Genomic DNA, 17,840 nt, shown 5'->3' on the forward strand with positions numbered 1-17,840 from the left:
TATTCAGAACCCTCTTCTCTGGACCCTTGTCTCCTAGAAATGGTTTTGTAACCCCCTAAGTCTTAGCATTTGTATCAAGAACTTATATCTACTTAGAGGTTCTCTGAATGAGCTCTTTAGTCCCCCCAATAACCTTTTCGGATTAGCTGCCTTCCTATCCTCCACTTTCAAGGTAAGGCACCTAAGGATCAGAGTGCTGAGTTTCTCATTTCTCCTTCACTCTTTATCAGACTCTGCCATGATCTGAGTCTCAGGAGGCTGACCCCTACAGAATTAATTATCCTGTTCAAGTTTCCAGCTGGCCTCAGCCAATGGGTAGGACCAGCAGGCAGGCAGAGGGGAGGAGCTGGCCTTGATGAGGCCATGTGGAAAGCAGCTGCATCCCTCCAAGACCCTGGTTTCTCCTGGTGGTCCTTCTCCTTTCCTTCTGGCTCTCAACAGATTATATACTATTTCTTCCACTTGCTTTTTCTCTCTAGAGGTGGCAGAGCTTCTCACTGTTGCAAATCACTAGGTGTCTCCTTATTTGTCATCTTAACCTTGCCCACCTGTCCCTAAATGATCCCTTCATGAAACATTTTCCTTGTAGCCACCTGAGCGGTTGCTCTTTCCCAAGAGATCCTAACAATCACAGGGGTGGAGGAACTTGTCCAAAGTCACACAGTTGGTAAAAGCCAGATAGGGCAGGTGGATAGGAACCTAGAGTCCATGGTCTCAAGCACTCTGACTTACAGCTTCCCTCGGAGCAGGGGACACCAACTCAGAGATCTACCAAGGCCGGGCCAGTAGCATAAATGTGTCAAGGGAGTGGGTGAAGTGCAATAGGGAGTGTTGGGGATTGGAGCAAACCAGACAGCACACACTCCACCTACAGGTAACCCTATGTAAATCTAAACAAGCATTTCAGAGACTGTGCACACCTTCAAAAAGTACCTCCACAACTATTGCTCACGATTTTCTAGGAATTTCAACACTCCCTATCCCAAAACCTCCTGTTCTTAGGAATTGTTCCTGATAGTGTCCTAACCTTCTTCTCTCTTCAATCCCATTTTTCAAAACCCTTCCCACATAGGATTTTAAGTCATTTTTCTACTTTTAAAACATCCACGCAACAGATTATTAATTCTCAGGTTTCTCAGACCCACTGCATTTCCTCCACATCACCATCACCACCCTACTGCCCCCATAGGTGACTATAAGGAAGTCACTTCTGTCCTCTTGTCATCTGCTGTGTGGGGGCTGGGAACCCAGCCCAGGCTGCTGTCCAAAAGGAAGGATGAGAGAAGGAACATTCGAACTCGTGGCCTGCAGTCTGCAGTGTAGCAGCAGCATCTGCTCCGTGGGCAGAAAGAGCCATAAGAACCTCCACATGGGATAGGGAGGAGGTGTCCCTCCACACCAACGACCTTGAAATCAGACCAGCTGCCGGTGTAAAGGACAGAGACAGGCCTCCTCCAAGAGCAGTCGAAAGAGCATCTCATGCCATCAGCCACAAACTGGCTCTATACTATGCCTGAAACAAATCTGAAACCCTTGCCAAGTCTTAAGGTAGTAGAGTTCACAGTTTCTAAAAACCCAGGTTACTGGCCTTTGTTTCAAAAAATTCAGAAGTTTTGCAACAGTGGGCCCATGTTCTCAAGCAGTGAGAGCAATTAGAGCTGAGTCCACTCAAAAGTGAACTCCAGGAAGTCAGGGGATTTAATCTGGTCTGTTTCCTGCTGTATCCTCATTGACACATCACAGGTGCTCAACAAATACACGGTGAATGAATGAGTAATGCTTTCCCTTTCAGGCAGCCTTGCAGTCTCTATTTCACAGAACTCTCTACCTAGTTCAATTCACTCATTTAAGTTCCTTTCTAAGCTCCTGCAGATGGTTGAGTTTGAGACCTACAACTTAAAGCAAGAGATTTAAAGGCAGGCAAGACACAATCCCTGCTCCTCTGGAACAAATTAGAGGGGATAATAATAATAATCACTTATACAGAAGCCACTATGTGTGATACTGTTCTAAATATTTTCCATATATCAGCTCCTTTAATCCTCACCACAGCCACGTGGTAGGTCTTCTGATGTACAGAAGAGGAAATTGAGCTATGGGGAGAGACAGTGACTTGTCCAAGATTCACGTGTGAAGGCTGGATTCAAATCCAAGCAGTCTAGCCCCAGAACAAATGAAAAGCAAATATCTGATGGTGAAAGAGGAAACAGCAAGGCCAAAGTCCCTTTGGCTCTGGTCCTCATTGCCCTAACAAAGCTACTCCTACTGCAAGAGATGTTATTCTGGCTCGGTGCCCGTAGCACAGTGGTTACAGCACCAGCCACATGCACCAAGGCTGGCGGTTTGAACCCAGGCCAGGCCAGCTAAACAATAACAACTGCAACAATAACAACAAAATAGCCTGGCGTTGTGGCAGGCGCCTGTAGTCCCAGCTACTTGGGAGGCTGAGGCAAGAGAATCATTTAAGCCCAAGAATTTGAGGTTGCTGTGAGCTATGATGCCACAGTACTCTACTGAGGGTGACATAGTAAGATTGTCTCAACAAAACAAAAAAAGGGGTGGTGCTTGTGGCTCAAAGGAGTAGGGCGCTGGCCCCACATGCCAGAGGTGGCAGGTTCAAACCCAGCCCCGGCCATAAACTGCAAAAAAAAAAAAAGAAAGAAAAAGTTTGGCACCCATAGCACAGTGGTTATGTCCCCATGCACTGAAGTTGGTGGGTTTGAACCCAGCCTGGGCCAGCTAAACAACAACAACAACAACAAAATAGCCTGGCATTGTGGTAGGCGCCTGTAGTCCCAGCTACTTGGGAGGCTGAGGCAAGTGAATCATTTAAGCCCAAGAGTTTGAGGTTGCTATGAGCTGTGATGCCACAGCACTCTACCAAGGGCAACATAATAAGACTGTCTCAAAAAAAGAAAAAGTTTGGTGCCTGTAGCACAGTGGTTATGGCACCATCCCCATGCACTGAGGCTGGTGGGTTCGAACCCAGCCTGGGCCAGCTAAACAACAACAACAACAACAACAACAACAACAAAATAGCCTGGCAAGAGAATCTTTTAATCCAAGAGTTTGAGGTTGCTGTGAGCTGTGACACTAGGGCACTCTACCCAGGGCAACATAGTAAGATCCTGCCTCTAAATAAATAAATAAATAAATTTAAAAGAAAACAGATGTTATTCTGTGACTTTGTGGCTGGAAGCAATTACGGACTGGATTCACTTAATGTGTCTTTGACTAAATTTGATGTGAAACCACTTTGAGCAGATGTTCCACCAGAAGCCATCTGAGCAGATGCTTCAAGAGTAGAGTTTTGCTCAGCCTCAAGCAATAATGACTGAAGATACCCCACGGCCCTCTTCGTTTTGCTCTAACAAATGCATAAAATCACAGGGCGGCGCCCATGGCTCAGTGAGTAGGGCGCCGGCCCCATATGCCGAGGGTGGCGGGTTCAAACCCAGCTCTGGCCAAACTGCAACAACAAAAAAAAAATAGCTGGGCATTGTGGCGGGCGCCTGTAGTCCCAGCTGCTTGGGAGGCTGAGGCAAGAGAATCGTGTAAGCCCAAGAATTAGAGGTTGCTGTGAGCCGTGTGACGCCACGGCACTCTACCCGAGGGCGGTACAGTGAGACTCTGTCTCTACAAAAAAAAAAAAAAAAAAAATCACAGATGGTCTCGATTCCAACCTCATAGGCTGAAGTGGCCAAGAGAGAGATCATTCAAACTTGGCTGACCTACTTGGACTCAAGTGACTCTGCAGAGTGTGTGGCATCCTAGTACCAGAAATGAAGAAACTGTAAGCCCAAGAGCACCACAAAACAGCTGAAGCTGGCAGCTGGAGAAGAGAGAAGCAGGAGATAAACAAAAAGCCTGGCTGCAGGAGGTAGAGGGGAGGCACCAGCTCTGCATTTTGGCAGCCACCCGAGAAGACAGGGTGGTATAATGGAGGGCTCAGGAAGAACAGCTAACTTCGGCTGGAATCCCAGCTCTACACTTCCACAGCTATGGGGCCTTCTCATGAGGCACCTCCCCTCACCTATGCAGTGGGGCAGATCAGATTTTTATATTTATTTATACAGCTATGGACTCGTGATCAATAACTGATTATTGATTCATAAGTATTTGATTCATAATTTATCCATGCATTGCTCAACACACATGTTCCACTGTGTGCCAGGCTGATAAGAGTTTGGATACTTGTCCCTTCCAAATCTCACATTGAAATTCCATGCCCAGTGTTTGGAGGTGGGGCCAAAAGGGAGGTGTCTAGGTTGAGGTGGAAGAGACAGAGCCCCTCATAAATAGCTTGGTGCCCTCCCCATAACAATGAGTGTGTTCTCATGAGAGAGCTGGTGGTTTAAGAGCCTGGCACTGCCTCCTCCTGTTCTCGCCATGTGACACCCCTGCTCCCCCTTCACCCTCTGCTTTGATGGAAAGCGCCCTGAAGCCCCCACCAGAAGCAGATTCCAGCCTGATGCTTCCTGTACAGTCTGAAGAACTATAAGCCAAATAAATTTCTCTTCTTTATAAATTACCCAGTCTTAGGTGTTCCTTTATAGCAATGCAAAATAGACTAACACACAGGAGGAACGGCCCTCGCTAACAAGCATAGGTGATGAACAAGACTGATGAAGCCTTTGCCCTCCTGGAGGTGACAGTATACAGAATTCTAGCCCCAGCCTCCTCGTCTCTAGGATGGAGATAACAATACTCACTTTGAATAGTTATTTGGAGAACTAAATGTATACTACTTTTAATAAACAAAAAAGCAGCAAGCGTTTACTTGACACTTTCTAAGTGCCGAGAAATTTCTAGACCAGAGATTGGCAAACCTTTTCTTCAAGGACAAGAAGGTGACTATTTTAGGTTTTGTAGGCCACAGGAAGGGTATCTGTCACAACTACTCAATTCTGTCCGTGTAGTGCAAAAGCAGACACAGACAAATCAGAAACAAACAGGTACAGCTATGCGCCAATAAAATTTTGACTCCAAATTCAGTCAGCAGGTCCATGAGCCATAGTTGGCCCAATCCTGTTCTAGATCAGCGTCATTGGCAGAATTTTCCATGATGATGGAAATATTCTATTTCTTCACTAGTAGCTACTAGCTTATGCGGCTACTGAGCACTTGGAATGTGGCTACTATGACAGATAAACTGAATCTTGTCTTTTTATTTAATTTTGGTTCATTAAAACTTAAATTTAAATAGCCACTTGCAGCTAGTGGCTCCCGAAGTGGATGGCATGAACGTAGATGGCTTCATACCTCATTTCATCCTCACAGCATCCCTGGAGTATGCAAAATGCCCAACACTACAGCTGTCATTAGTAGACACCCGATAACCTGGAGAAAATTCTCTGCTGTCATTCATTATGATGATGGTGTCAGTGATGGCAACGTTCAAGCCAAGACCAAGAACACCGAGGATGACCCACTGCTGTGGCTAACAAGAACACCCCATTACAGATCAACCATAAGTAATTGAGATAAAATGAGAAAAAAGGAATGCCACCGTGGCAGCCCCAGGCGGCTCCTCAGAACTTGTTAGGAACAAGCCCCTCTCTATCCTTAATGAGGCTTTTCCCCGGGAGGAGCAGGCCACCTCCTTAGATCAAACAGGCAAACAAGTGCCAGTGACACTCCACCTAGGCACCCCAGTAACATCAGAGAAGACCACCTCCAATCACAAGAAGGATGGGGTCCAGCCCCCAACTGAAACTTTCTGCCCCACCTGGAGGGGAATAACCATCCCACTGCTTCTAGTTACTATGCAGCAAAGGAGGCTTCAAAGGCTCTTTTTCTAATTTCGAATTTTCAAAGTTTCAACTTTCCAATTAGCCTGCCAGGTTTCAGGTTCTGTTCTAGGCTAATAATAAGAACTATCATTTGTTGAGAGTTTTATTACATGCTAGACAGTGGATGAGGTAAAGATACTATTAATAATAACATAAAATAATAGTTGGCACTGATTAAATGCTCACCACATGCCAGGTACTGCTCAGAGTGACTGCTTCGTGTATGTAATTACCACCTGCTCCTCCCAACAGCCTGGAGAGAGACGGACTATGATTATCTCCATTTTAGAGGTGAGAAAATGGAGGCTTAGAGAGACAAAGGAACTGCCCACACTCTCACAGCTCAAAAGAGGTGGAGCCTGGATTCAAACCCTGGTTAGTCAGACACCAGCCCAGACTCACTATCATAAGGCTGGACTTTTAAAGGAACAGTGGAGCAGACAGATGTGGCCCTGCTCTTACCAGAAAGACAGGCAATGGAACAGGCTGTTAGAGTCTGAGTAAGACACACAGGGGTGGAGGAGGTGAAATCTAGCACAGGGGAGAGTATCCAACCTGGACTTGACAGAGGTTCCACAAGAGTCGGCCTCTGAGCTAGAATCCAAACACAGGTAGGGGTTCACCAACCGAAGAGAGTAACAAAGAGGTTTCCAAATGAAGGAAAAACACACACAAAGGCACATTCAAGAAACTGGAAAAAGCATGATGGGGCTGAGGACTGGGCTGGAGGGAGGGAAGAAGGAGATATGGGAACTGGACAGCGGCTGGCTAGGGTTAGAGGCACGCTGAGTTTCAGGTCTGGGAGGCACAACCACATGGAAATGCCTCACTCTAGAGAGCGGGGGAATTAAGATGACAAGTCAGAATGAAGTCAAGACTGAAGACAAGAGTTTCAGAGCTCTCCCCAGGCAGGCGACAGCGGAAATATCGAGATGATTCACAGAGACAGAGAACTGAGGCCAGAGCTTGGGGCATGAACACCTGTTGTTTTCGCCTGCGTGGTAATAGCACCTTGATTTTCCTTTGGGAAACCACTTCGCCCTATGCTCAGTCCTTGTATTTCAGGTGGAGTTAACTCTAAGGGTGAGTATGGGACACAGCCTGGCCAGTGAGAGTGCCCCAAATCTGAAAATTCTAAATATGAAATGCTCTAAAATTCAAAACTTCTTGAGCACTGACTTGACGCTAAAGGAAATGCTCATTGGAGCACATCAAATTTCAGATTTCCGAATTGGGGATGCTCAGCTGGTAATACAAATCCTTCAAAATCCAAAAATAAATGCAAACACTTTGGAAAAGGGATACTCAACCTGTACTACATCCTCACAACCAGTGCGACTGGCTTAGAAATGAATATGTAATCCAAGATGGGCCGGTAAGAATGATACTCAAAACTTTTGCTGGTTCTTCGGGAAAGAAGCCGTCCCATTCCACTGACACAACTTAGATAGAAGATAAGCTTGGAGTTACCAGTGGCTGTTGCCTCATTAGGCAAGTACACACCTGAGAATCAAGCAGTGCGAAGGAAAGCTGAATCACGATGTAGAGAGAGTCAGATTACTGGGCAGCTTGATCACACTTGCCCTGAAGCCACTGTTCCCCAAGATTCCCAATTAAGTAATAACAGTTTGAGCTGAGTTTTCTTTCATTTGTGACCAAAATACTAAGACACTGGAAGTGCCTAACATTGGGTGACTAAAGAAAGGAGAAGAGCCAATGAATGAAAAAGAAAAGAAGATATCAGAAGTAGAACAGGAAATCCTACCAGGTGCCACAGAAGCCAGAATAGGGAAGAATTTTTAAAAAGGGACAGCCAGCAGTAGTGTCACTGCCACAAGGATAAAGGCACAAATGGCTACTGAATTTAGCCAGGACCTCAGGCATTTGTCTTAGCTTGGGATGTCCCAGAAGGAGACCCTAGGACAAAGACCGAAGCCCAGTCTGAGAGGTGATTCCAAGTATGCCAGCAGCAGGCGGGGAAACAACAGGGAAGGGAAGGAAACCCGTAAAGGAAGTGTTTTCAAGCACCTTACTACTTTGGGCAACTGGAGCTTAATCCAACTTTACCAAACAGTTGGATCTAGAAATACAGCCTCAGAGGTATTTATCCTACCATTCCCTCCCGCCACTGGCCCCGCAGCCTAATGTGCAGATGGGCAGAATGGGCCAAGGGCTAAAGCAAGCCCTCAGGCAAACAAGTGCGGGTAATGCCAGCCGCAGTCAGGCCAGAGTGGCATAAAGCGGAAGGCTGAGGGACAGTGCAGGCCACCAGCATGTGGCCTCATTTCTCTATACCTCAGAGTCCTCTTCTGTAAAATGCGGGAAATCTCCTAAAACTGCTTCAAAGATTAAATGAAGATAAATCCGTGTCCATGTTTAGCCTGGCACCTTTGAGAAAGTGCTAATGAACACATGCTGATATTTTCACGGTCAGTGACCTTTGGGGGAGTGGTTTCTCTAAGGGTTATGGAAAGTGGAACCCAGGAGGAAGTGGCACCAGAGAACACAGACTGCTAATTTGAGGCAACACCAAACCCAGGAGATTCCAGCTGGATGAAAGATAATCACTAATATTCTATTTAAACAGTAGGCAAGTCTGTGCCTATTTGCGTACATAAGTCCTCGATTTAGCAAGAGGGCTTCCTGCCAGGCGCTGCCTTCCACCCATCCCTTTGCAAAACATCTGAGCCACTCCCCCTACTGGAAACAAAGCCGCAACCTACCCTGGGTTTTCTCTGCTCCTACCCTCAAGTTGCATTTTTGAAAGATTTGGGAAGATCAGATAGAGAGTGGGGAAAAGAGAGTCAGAAACTGCCCCCGTGATGTCAGGTTCTCAACAATCAGAGCTCCTCCCCAGAGATTGGCCTGTTGACTCTAAAAGCAAAATGGAAAGTGGTTGGGAGAATAATGATGAATCACCATGACACCTCTGGTACTCACAGAGCACTCCAGGATTTCCGGCGTACGTTTCTTTCATGCTTGACATAATCCAAAGGGTGTTAAGCATGTAACTGAGATGGTATATTGTGCAATTATTTTTTCCCTTTTCTAATTTCAGTTTAAAGTGAGGTTATGATGTTGGCATGTATTAGGTAGAGTCCCTGTTGTAGTTGTGTCCCGCCCCTAGGAGGCGTGCCATATACCTTACATTGTGCCCATTCAGTGGGAGCACACCAATCTCCCCCCTCCTAATTATTTTAACCAACACAGCACTTAGGGTGAGCCAGACACCCTTTTTCACCAACATTAATTCATTTACTCTCCATCACAGCCATGAGAGATAGGTACTGTTACTATCTTTACTTTATGAATAAAGAAATGGAAGCAAAAAAAAAAATGCTGGACAAGTACAAAACCAGGATTAGAAGGAAGTTCAGACTCAGTCCAGCACCTGGCTCTGAATGACAACCACTCTGCTACCTTGAAGGCAATGGGTGAACTTGAACTCCCCTTGACCCTGGGAGTCTATTTCTGCAGGTATTGCTAAGGAGGTGCTTGAAATAACAATAAGAAGATGAAGGAGGAAGAAGGAAAAGGAAGGAGTAGCTGTGAGAGGAGGAGAAGAAAAAGGAGAAGTAACAGTGGCCCCGTAAGAGCCACATTTATTGAGCATTTCCTAGGTGTCCTATGCTGTGCTAAGTAATCATTACAATAATAAACAGATGATATAATATAATAATAAATAGTAATATGTAACAATATAATAAATGTCAAACCAATGCTAGGAGGTAGTACTTTATCTCTAACAAAAAAAAAAAATACTACCTCCTAGAGTCTCACTATGTCACCCTCAGTAGAGTGTCGTGGTGTCACAGCTCACAGCAACCTCCAACTCCTGGGCTTAAGCAATTCTCTTGCCTCAGCCTCCCAAGTAGCTGGGACTACAGGCGCCCGCCACAAAGCCCAGCTATTTTTTTGTTGCAGTTTGGCCGGGGCCGGGTTCAAACCCAGCACCCTTGGTATGTGGGGCCGGCGCCCTCCCCATTGAGCCACAGGCGCTGTCCAGTAGTACTTCTTTATCACCATTTACAGCTTACTAAACTGAGGCTGAGAACTGTGGGAGCTTAATCAGCTAGAAAGTGGGAGAGTTGGCATTTGAAGCCAGACCTTACTACTGAATTCAAGATCAGTGATCCCCGAAGGTGCGGAATAATGGAGCTTCGAGTTTAAGGAGAGTGAGTCCACACACTCAGTTTCAGCGGTCACAGTACCCTAGTGATGGCAATAAAGAAAAAAAACACAAAAGGGTGTCTTTTGGGGGTTGATTCCGAAACAGCCCGAGAGATCCAGACTGTGAGAGGGCAAGGATGGCAAACGCTCCACACAGGCCCCGGCACCGCCGGAAGGAGCGCGGGGCGCCACGTCCCCCTGAGCACTAGAACTCGTGGCTGAAGCTTTTGTTTCAATGGGGTGTTTTCACTCTCCTCTCTCCTGGGACACCTGAGGCTTTGGGTGGGTACTTGACTTTCTCAAAAAAATAAAGAAACAAAAACAACATTTCCTTCCCTTTTTTATATACTTCCAGAGCTCACAAGGTTTAGGGGCTACATGTTTACTAGTTTATCATTCAACTCTATTTAGAATAAAAGTGGCACAATCCCAATCCTTAACAAGGCTCCCTGAGGCATGTTATGTCCTAAAACTTTTCTTTTATGAACTTCAACTTTATTCCTACTGGCAACCATTGCACATTATCTCCTGGATCTACTTTTAATAGTATTTCTTAATTATACAAGCAATTCATGAATACATTCTCCTTTTAAAAGATTAACTTACTTTTACATAATCCAAAAATGTCTAATCTTTTCCTTGATAGCTTCCAGGTTTCCTTCACTCAAGGTTATGGGAATAGGCTCCTAAAATTTCTTCTAATATTCTTTATTATTTCCAATTTAAAATCTTGGCTGCCTGTAATTTACTGCATCTATAATTTATTTCTGTATGAGTTAAGAATCAAACTCATTGCCTTGAATGCTGAGAGGTAAGAATAAAAAAAAGAATCAAACTCAGCATCCTTCCACATAGCTATCCAATTATGCCAGCACCATTTATTAAATAAACCATTTTCCCCCTATGGATCTCAAATGTCACCTTTTAATACATTAAGCTCCCATGTTTCCCAAGACCTTTCAGTCCTCTTTGGGGCTCTACCCTCTTACGCCACAGCTGGAAGAATTTCAGCAATTATTTGAAATGTGTTTCATGGCTTAACAATAGGTATTTTATCTTTTAAAAGACATTTTCTAAGAGGCACTTTCATGCGCTGTTGGTGGGTGCATAAATTGGCACAACCTTTTGGAGAGCAATTTAGTAATATCTCTTACAACTTAAAATGTTCACATCCTTTGCCCTAAAAAACCCACTTCTAAGAATTATTCTACAGAAATTCTCACTGAAGTGCCCAAGACTGTTCACTAACACATTGCTGCTCATGACAGAGGAAAACTGGAAATAATCCAAACGCTCATTGATAAGGTATTGCTTGAATAATAAATATAAGTATAATATAAATAATGTGGTGGCCACCATGTTACGGAATAAGATACAGCCATTAAAACAAGGTAGAGGCTGGGCCTGGTGGCTCCTGCCTGCAATCCTGGCACTCGGGGAAGGCAAGGCAGGAGGATTACTGGAAGCAGGTATTTGAGACCAGCCCGAGCAAGAGCAAGACCCCATCTCTATAAAGAATAGAAAAATTAGCCAGGCCTGTAGTCCCAGCTACTCGGAGACTAACTAAGGAGAATCACTTGAGCCTAGGAATTTGAGGTTTCTGTGAGTTATCATGATGCCACTGCACTCTAGCCCAGGTGGCAGAGTAAGAGTCTGTCTTAAGGAAAATAAATAAATAAAGTAGATCTAAATAAGGTGTCAATGTGGGGGAAAGTCCAGAGCATAAGGGAAAAACAGGTAGGTTATAAAAATGTGTATAGAATATGATCTCATTTTTCTTTATTAGTAATATATTATTTTATTTATAAATTTAAAATTTCACAAGGTAATAACCTAAAAGTGAAGTCTATAATCTCTATAAAATAAAGCTTTTCAATCTGGATTGCATAGTTATACATCAATACATTATTCATTGCATTCTTATAGTAAGTGCTTCTTTGGCGATAAAAACAAAACGCAATAACTGGAATGCAGCTGACAGCCTATGAACCAAAGTGAGCATCTCATATTCTCATGTGATGAATGAGAGGACCCCAGAGCACAGGAAGTCAGTGTGCGACCAAAGATAAGATTCAAAGGATAATGCCTTTTAGCCTTTTAGAGGGATCACCTGAAACCTCCATCAGAAGTCCCTGGTCACTTATGGGCAGTTCAGGGCAGAGGTGACAAAGGATGAACTTCCAATGTCTCACCGGGCTAAGTGCTTCACTGCCCTGCTAAGATCTTGCACCAGCACTTCTTACCCAGCATTGGGGACACCTCATCTCTCTATAGGGTTTTCTGTTCTTGCAGCAGCCTTAACCTGCAGGGCTGTAACTCCCCAGGGAACACCCCACACACATTTATGAACACATATCCTCAAACAGAACACGCTGTTAGGGGTGGGGGTGAGCACGGGATGCCCCAGAGCAAGGGAAGGACCTGCCTGGGAGCAGCAATGGATGGAAGTGTTCAGAAAGCAAGGCTGGAAATCACAAAATGGCCTGAAGGGGCACAGTTACATCCATCAAAGGAAGAGCTCTGAGAACATTAAGCCTCAAGCAAGACTGGCTGTAATAATCATAACCACGTAATAATCATAGTAATACTCATACTGATAGCTAACATTTATTAAGTGCTTACATTTATCCTGTGCCTGGCATCCTTCTAAATGCCTTATATCAGCTCATTTCATCTTCACAATAACTCTGTGATACGGATATTTTATTCCCAACTTACAGATGAGGAAACAGAGGCAGGGAACAGTTAAGAAACTACCCCTGATTGGGCATGGTGGCTCACACGTGTAATCCTAGGACTTTCAGAGCCCAAGGCTGGAGAATCATTTGAAGCCAGGAGTTTGAGACCAGCCTGAGCAAGAATGAGACCCCATCTCTACAAAAAGAAAATGAGTCAGGCGTGATGGTGCACACCCGAGGGCCCAGCTAGTCAGGAGGCTGAGCCAGACAGGAGGGCCTCTTGAGCCCAGGAGTTTAAGGTCATAGTGAGCTGTGATGATGCCCCTACACTCTAGCCCAGACAAGACAGCAGAACTCTGTTTCAATAAAGAAAAAAAGAAAGAGGAAAGAAACAAAAACGAGCACACAAACCAGCCCATTATCACGCAGGAGGCAGTGCAGGCTCTGGCACCCAGGCTGTGCTCTCAACTCAGGTCTCAGCATGTGCACGCTCATCACTGACAACTCTCAAGTTCCTTCCTTCTTCCTTTAGTCTACAATCTAAACTGACTCGTAAATGGAGCTAGGAAGCTCACCTCCGCTGGACAAAGTGACTAGCCATGGGCACTGCAAGGTCCAGGAAATGCAGAGCCTGTGGAGCTCACTGCCCTTTCTGAGGAAGGGTTTTTCTGCAAGGGTCGTGAGGCCTTCCTTGGCACCTCCTTCTGACACTCTCATCCCTGAGTCTTAAATTCCTTCCTGTTCTTTTGCTGTGTTCATCTCACTGCAGGTCTGACTGCCCTCTGGGACTACACACTCCTTACATGCAGTGACCGAGTGTTTTATTCATGGCTGTAATTAATCCCATTGTAACTCCAACACACCTGAGGCTGCTCAATTAATACGCTGAATGAATGAACAAATGAACGAGTGAATGAATGAAGGCACTAACACATTATCCCTCCCACTGCAGCCTTCTTCTCCTGCCATGAACATCTTCACTCAACCACCCACAAATTCCTTGAGACCACAGGAAGAAAATCAAATGAATCTCAAAAGCTCTAATTGGCAAATGAAAACAACAGCTAAATTAAATGTAATTTCTAACAGGATGAGGAGCTCTCAACAGATGATTCTCAATTAATTCAAAGAGGCCCTGGGTGTGATGCCCGGGGCCTTTTCCCCAGCTACAAAATGGGGTGGCCCAGCGCCAACTACTCTATGGATGCTCAGGGCAACTGGACAGCTGCTGGGAGAAATCACCAGGGAAGCCCCATGCAGTGGCCAGATCCTGAACATGGTCAAGAGAATCTGGAAATTGTCGATGGTTTCTGAACATCAGCACAAAGTCACTGATTAAATGCAGTCAAGTGTGTAGATGCTCCACATGGCACCCTGCACCTGGGAATCCAGGAATTAATGCCCTCTTGGTGCAGGTTGACTGGGTACCACGTTTTTCAACTTCCCCCAGTTGCACTGCAAATCCAAACCTGTGGCACTCACTCCTAACCCTGCCAATTCACTCCAGGAGGTCTCCTATCCAAACACTCCCAGAGCTCCTCACCAGCCTCCCTTCCACCATCCAGATTTGTTATTGCATTTCCATGGCAATAACCTGCTCCACAAAAGGTACGGTAAATATTTACTATTTTTTCACACATTTCAGATTGGATCTAACAATCTAACTGGCGCTCTCCACCGCTTCAGAAAATGACAATGGAGAAACCAAGCCTGTGGGAACAAAACAGAAGTGTCTTCAGCAACGGGGACATCAACAAACCACATGGGCAACCGAGAGCATCATGTGGCCATAGATAAAGAGATTTCAGGAAGCTCAGCTCACAAGGGAGCCTTGCACCCCCTGAAGCTATATAACCCCCTCCAGTCTCCCCACTCTCCCAGGAGCAAACGTCATACACTGCAAAGAATCTAAACACCCCCTCACCTCTTTTCTTTCCCCCTCTCTACACAGCCCCCAACACGCACACACATACTCTGGCCCTCTCAGTGATTTTTTTAAGCCTACTTCACACACACACAGAATATAATACCACTTGAGAGTTTTAAATGATAACCCCCTGAAGTGCACATGCGTGCACGCCCACATACAGGCACAGTGTTTGGTAATCAGGAGAGCGCCCTTATGCCTGCTCAGAATGGGGGGGGGCCTCCCCCCCGGATCAAGTGGGGGCTCCTCTGTCCTGGGGCTTTTGAAATGCCATCTGAGCCAGGAAGAGCTTGTGATTCACTGCCTGACTCACTCCCATCCCTGCAGCAGACCCCATCTCCACAGGCAGGGTAGGACGCAGCTTTTTCATTCACTTCCTCATTCAGGCACAAAATCTGTTTTAGGCAAATAAAAAAAAAAAAGAAAGAAAGAAAGAAAAAGAAAACCTCATTCAGGCACCAAACTCCGTGCCCAGCCTTGTGCCAGCCCCTGAAGAGAACAGAGAAGAATCAAATGCAGCCCTTGCCCTCCAATGTCCCACAGACTGACAGCCGAGCAAACAAACAGTTCACCACCGATCAATGTGATAAATGCTATCAGAGAGGAGATGTGGGCAAAGTACCTGATGGAACCCAGAAGCCACTTAGAGGACTGACACATTTGACTGTGTGTGTGCAAAATTTCTGTATGACAAAATAATACATAAACCAGAAGGAAAGACACAAGACAGAACAAGGGCATTTACTGTCTGCATACCTCACGGATTAGTATCCAGAATATACAAAGATGGTTACTACCAACCAATAAGGAAAGGACAGCCCAGTAGAAAAATGGACAAAGTAATAAGAAGAGAGAATTTCCAAAGAAAGTATACAAATGCCCTCCAAAATATATGAACATATGTCTAAATAATGCAAATGAATGCAAGGTATTTTTCACCTACCAGAATGGCAAAAACTAAAAAGACGGATCACTCGGTATTGGCCACCATGTGGGCTGAGTAAGTGATAAATGAGTGACAGTGTGGAGAGGCACCTTGGCTGGGAAGGAATGGGCATTCTGTTACTGTTGTTGTTCATCTTTCTCTCCCGTGTGCTTTGCACATGATAGGCCCTCAGCAACCCTCTGTAGATGTGAGTCAAACAGGAAAAGTATTGCAGCAAATCTGAGCTGTGAAGATCTTTATTATTCAAATGCCCTTTCCTGTGGCTCTTCTGGAATGTTGGGGTTGACTGCAAGTGGGCTAATAGGTCTGGGAGCAGGAAGTGGAGATAGGCAAGAACAGGGCTTGCTACTCGGGGACTAGAGTGCTCCCTGGATCCTGGTCACTCCTCCTTTCCCACTAGAGGCAAACCAGGGATGCTCAGACATTCCCCTCCTGCACAAACAGCAACTGGACCTGAGAAAAGGGAGGTTTATAGGGGATTATCCTCTATGGAAGATAGGGAAGAAATCCATCAAGAGACAAGAGGCAAAATACAGAAGGAGGAGATGCTTTTGCTAAAGTGAAACTGCAAAGAGGCATGACCCTCAAAGGCAGGGCCAAGCCCTGGAGAAGAAGCATCAGGCTCAAGGTGCCCATGGGCACTAGGAGGTTCCCCTCGGTTCTACCCAGTAATGGAAATAGCCAACGTGTATTGCTCACTGTGCGCCAGGCACTGAGCAAGACTCATCAGGAGCCTTAGACCTACAGCCCTCTACTTCACAAAGGAAATAACTTCAGAGAGGTTAATCAATTTGTTTGAAGCTACAGCGTATCCAAGCAGCCCTGGAGTTTGAACTCAGATTACTTGACTCTAGAGCCCGCTACTCTTAGCCACACGGCTTGGTTTTTATTGGCCTGATGCTAGGAAGCCAGCTCTCAAGGGGCTGGCCCAGGATGGGAAGGAAGTTTATCCCCAAGAGGAAAAACCGGAGCACAGCTGGCATGTCCAGTGTGCCAGACATCTCCGAAGAGTCACTGTTAGCATTTGGAGACATAAGAGTCTCCAGGCTGCTTCCGGGCTGTGTGTGGGTGTGCCATCCTCCTCCCCACCCACATCTGTTTCCCCCAGAGGGATCAACAGGAAAAAAAAAAAAAGCTTCAAATCAGAAGGGCCGATGTTGCTGTTGACAGAAACAGTGAGGAAGTGGGCAGCCGAGGAGGCCACATCCGCCCTGTAAGCGAGGCTCCTCAGGGCATCATGGGCAGCAGCAACGCCAGGAGAGGGAAGGAGGAGGCACGTCTGGGCCCAAGCGAAGACAAATGGAGAGGCCCCAGGTCCCACTCCAGCAGAGACAGGGCAGAGCCAAGTGTGGCTGGACCCTCAGGCACGCCTAGATCCCGCAGAGACTTTGGGCAATCGATTCAAGCCCTCTGGCCTCAGTTTCCTCCCCTGTAAAATGGGGACAAGACCAACCTCCTCCTAGGGAGTGGGGCTAGATAGGACTTGAGTCAAAATACCTTTGACCTTGAGTCAAAATACCACCTCTTAATCGACTTGTACCTGCTTGGCTTCATGCCTGCTGGGCCCTCCACTGACACTAAACGGGAAACTCTGTGAGAGCTTGTCTGCCCAACTCAGCGCTGGACCTCCAGCACCTACAGCATGTGTGGACAGAGCAGGCACGCGGTACGTTTGACTGAATCAGCAAACAGCAGGCACTCAAAAATATTTGTTGAGGAAAAATAAAGGAGAAATAAGAAGGAATGAAAAGAGGGAAGGGAGGGAGGGAGGAAGAGGGGATGTTCCCAACCCACGAGAAGCAGCTAAGGTTAACCCAGCAGCCAAACTGCCCCTCCAAAGAGGTCTGCCCACAGAGTACTATGCACTTTGTCACAGTTAATAGGACCAAGCACTTCTGATCAGTGGGTGGCTGGCTCACTTTTTGACCAGTTTCCAAACTTGAGCTAAAGTCTCCTTTCTCTTCCTCATCTAAGGAAACCCCAGAGGACTGTTCTTGCTCTCTCTCTGATTTTCAATCTCATTCTCTTTCCCTGGCGTCCACCTCCAGACTCCGGAAGAGCACACACATTCTAATGTTCATTTGTGGTCTCACGCAGTGCCACCTCTGAGCCAAAGCCAAGTGTTTATGCCTGAACTGCTACCACTAGAACAGTTGCCTCTGATTACCACTCCTCAGAAAAATGTGTGTTGTCAGTACAAACCCGACAGGCGCGCCCAGCCCAGGCATGGATCTAATGAAACCCTGCACTACTGACAAGTGACTTACAAGGACCCTTCCACACTGAGAGATCTTATGGAAGATGTGTGACGTGTTTTGAGGATGTGG

General features: G+C 45.9%; 1 protein-coding gene across 2 annotated transcripts in view; it reads right to left on the bottom strand.

Annotated features, from left to right (window-relative positions):
- Positions 1-17,840, bottom strand: part of PRKCB (protein kinase C beta) — a 347,453-nt gene that overhangs the window by 222,729 nt on the left and 106,884 nt on the right. The window lies entirely within an intron of this gene.

The sequence above is a fragment of the Nycticebus coucang genome, chromosome 12 (assembly GCF_027406575.1).
Source record: "Nycticebus coucang isolate mNycCou1 chromosome 12, mNycCou1.pri, whole genome shotgun sequence".
Taxonomy (NCBI): domain Eukaryota; kingdom Metazoa; phylum Chordata; class Mammalia; order Primates; family Lorisidae; genus Nycticebus; species Nycticebus coucang.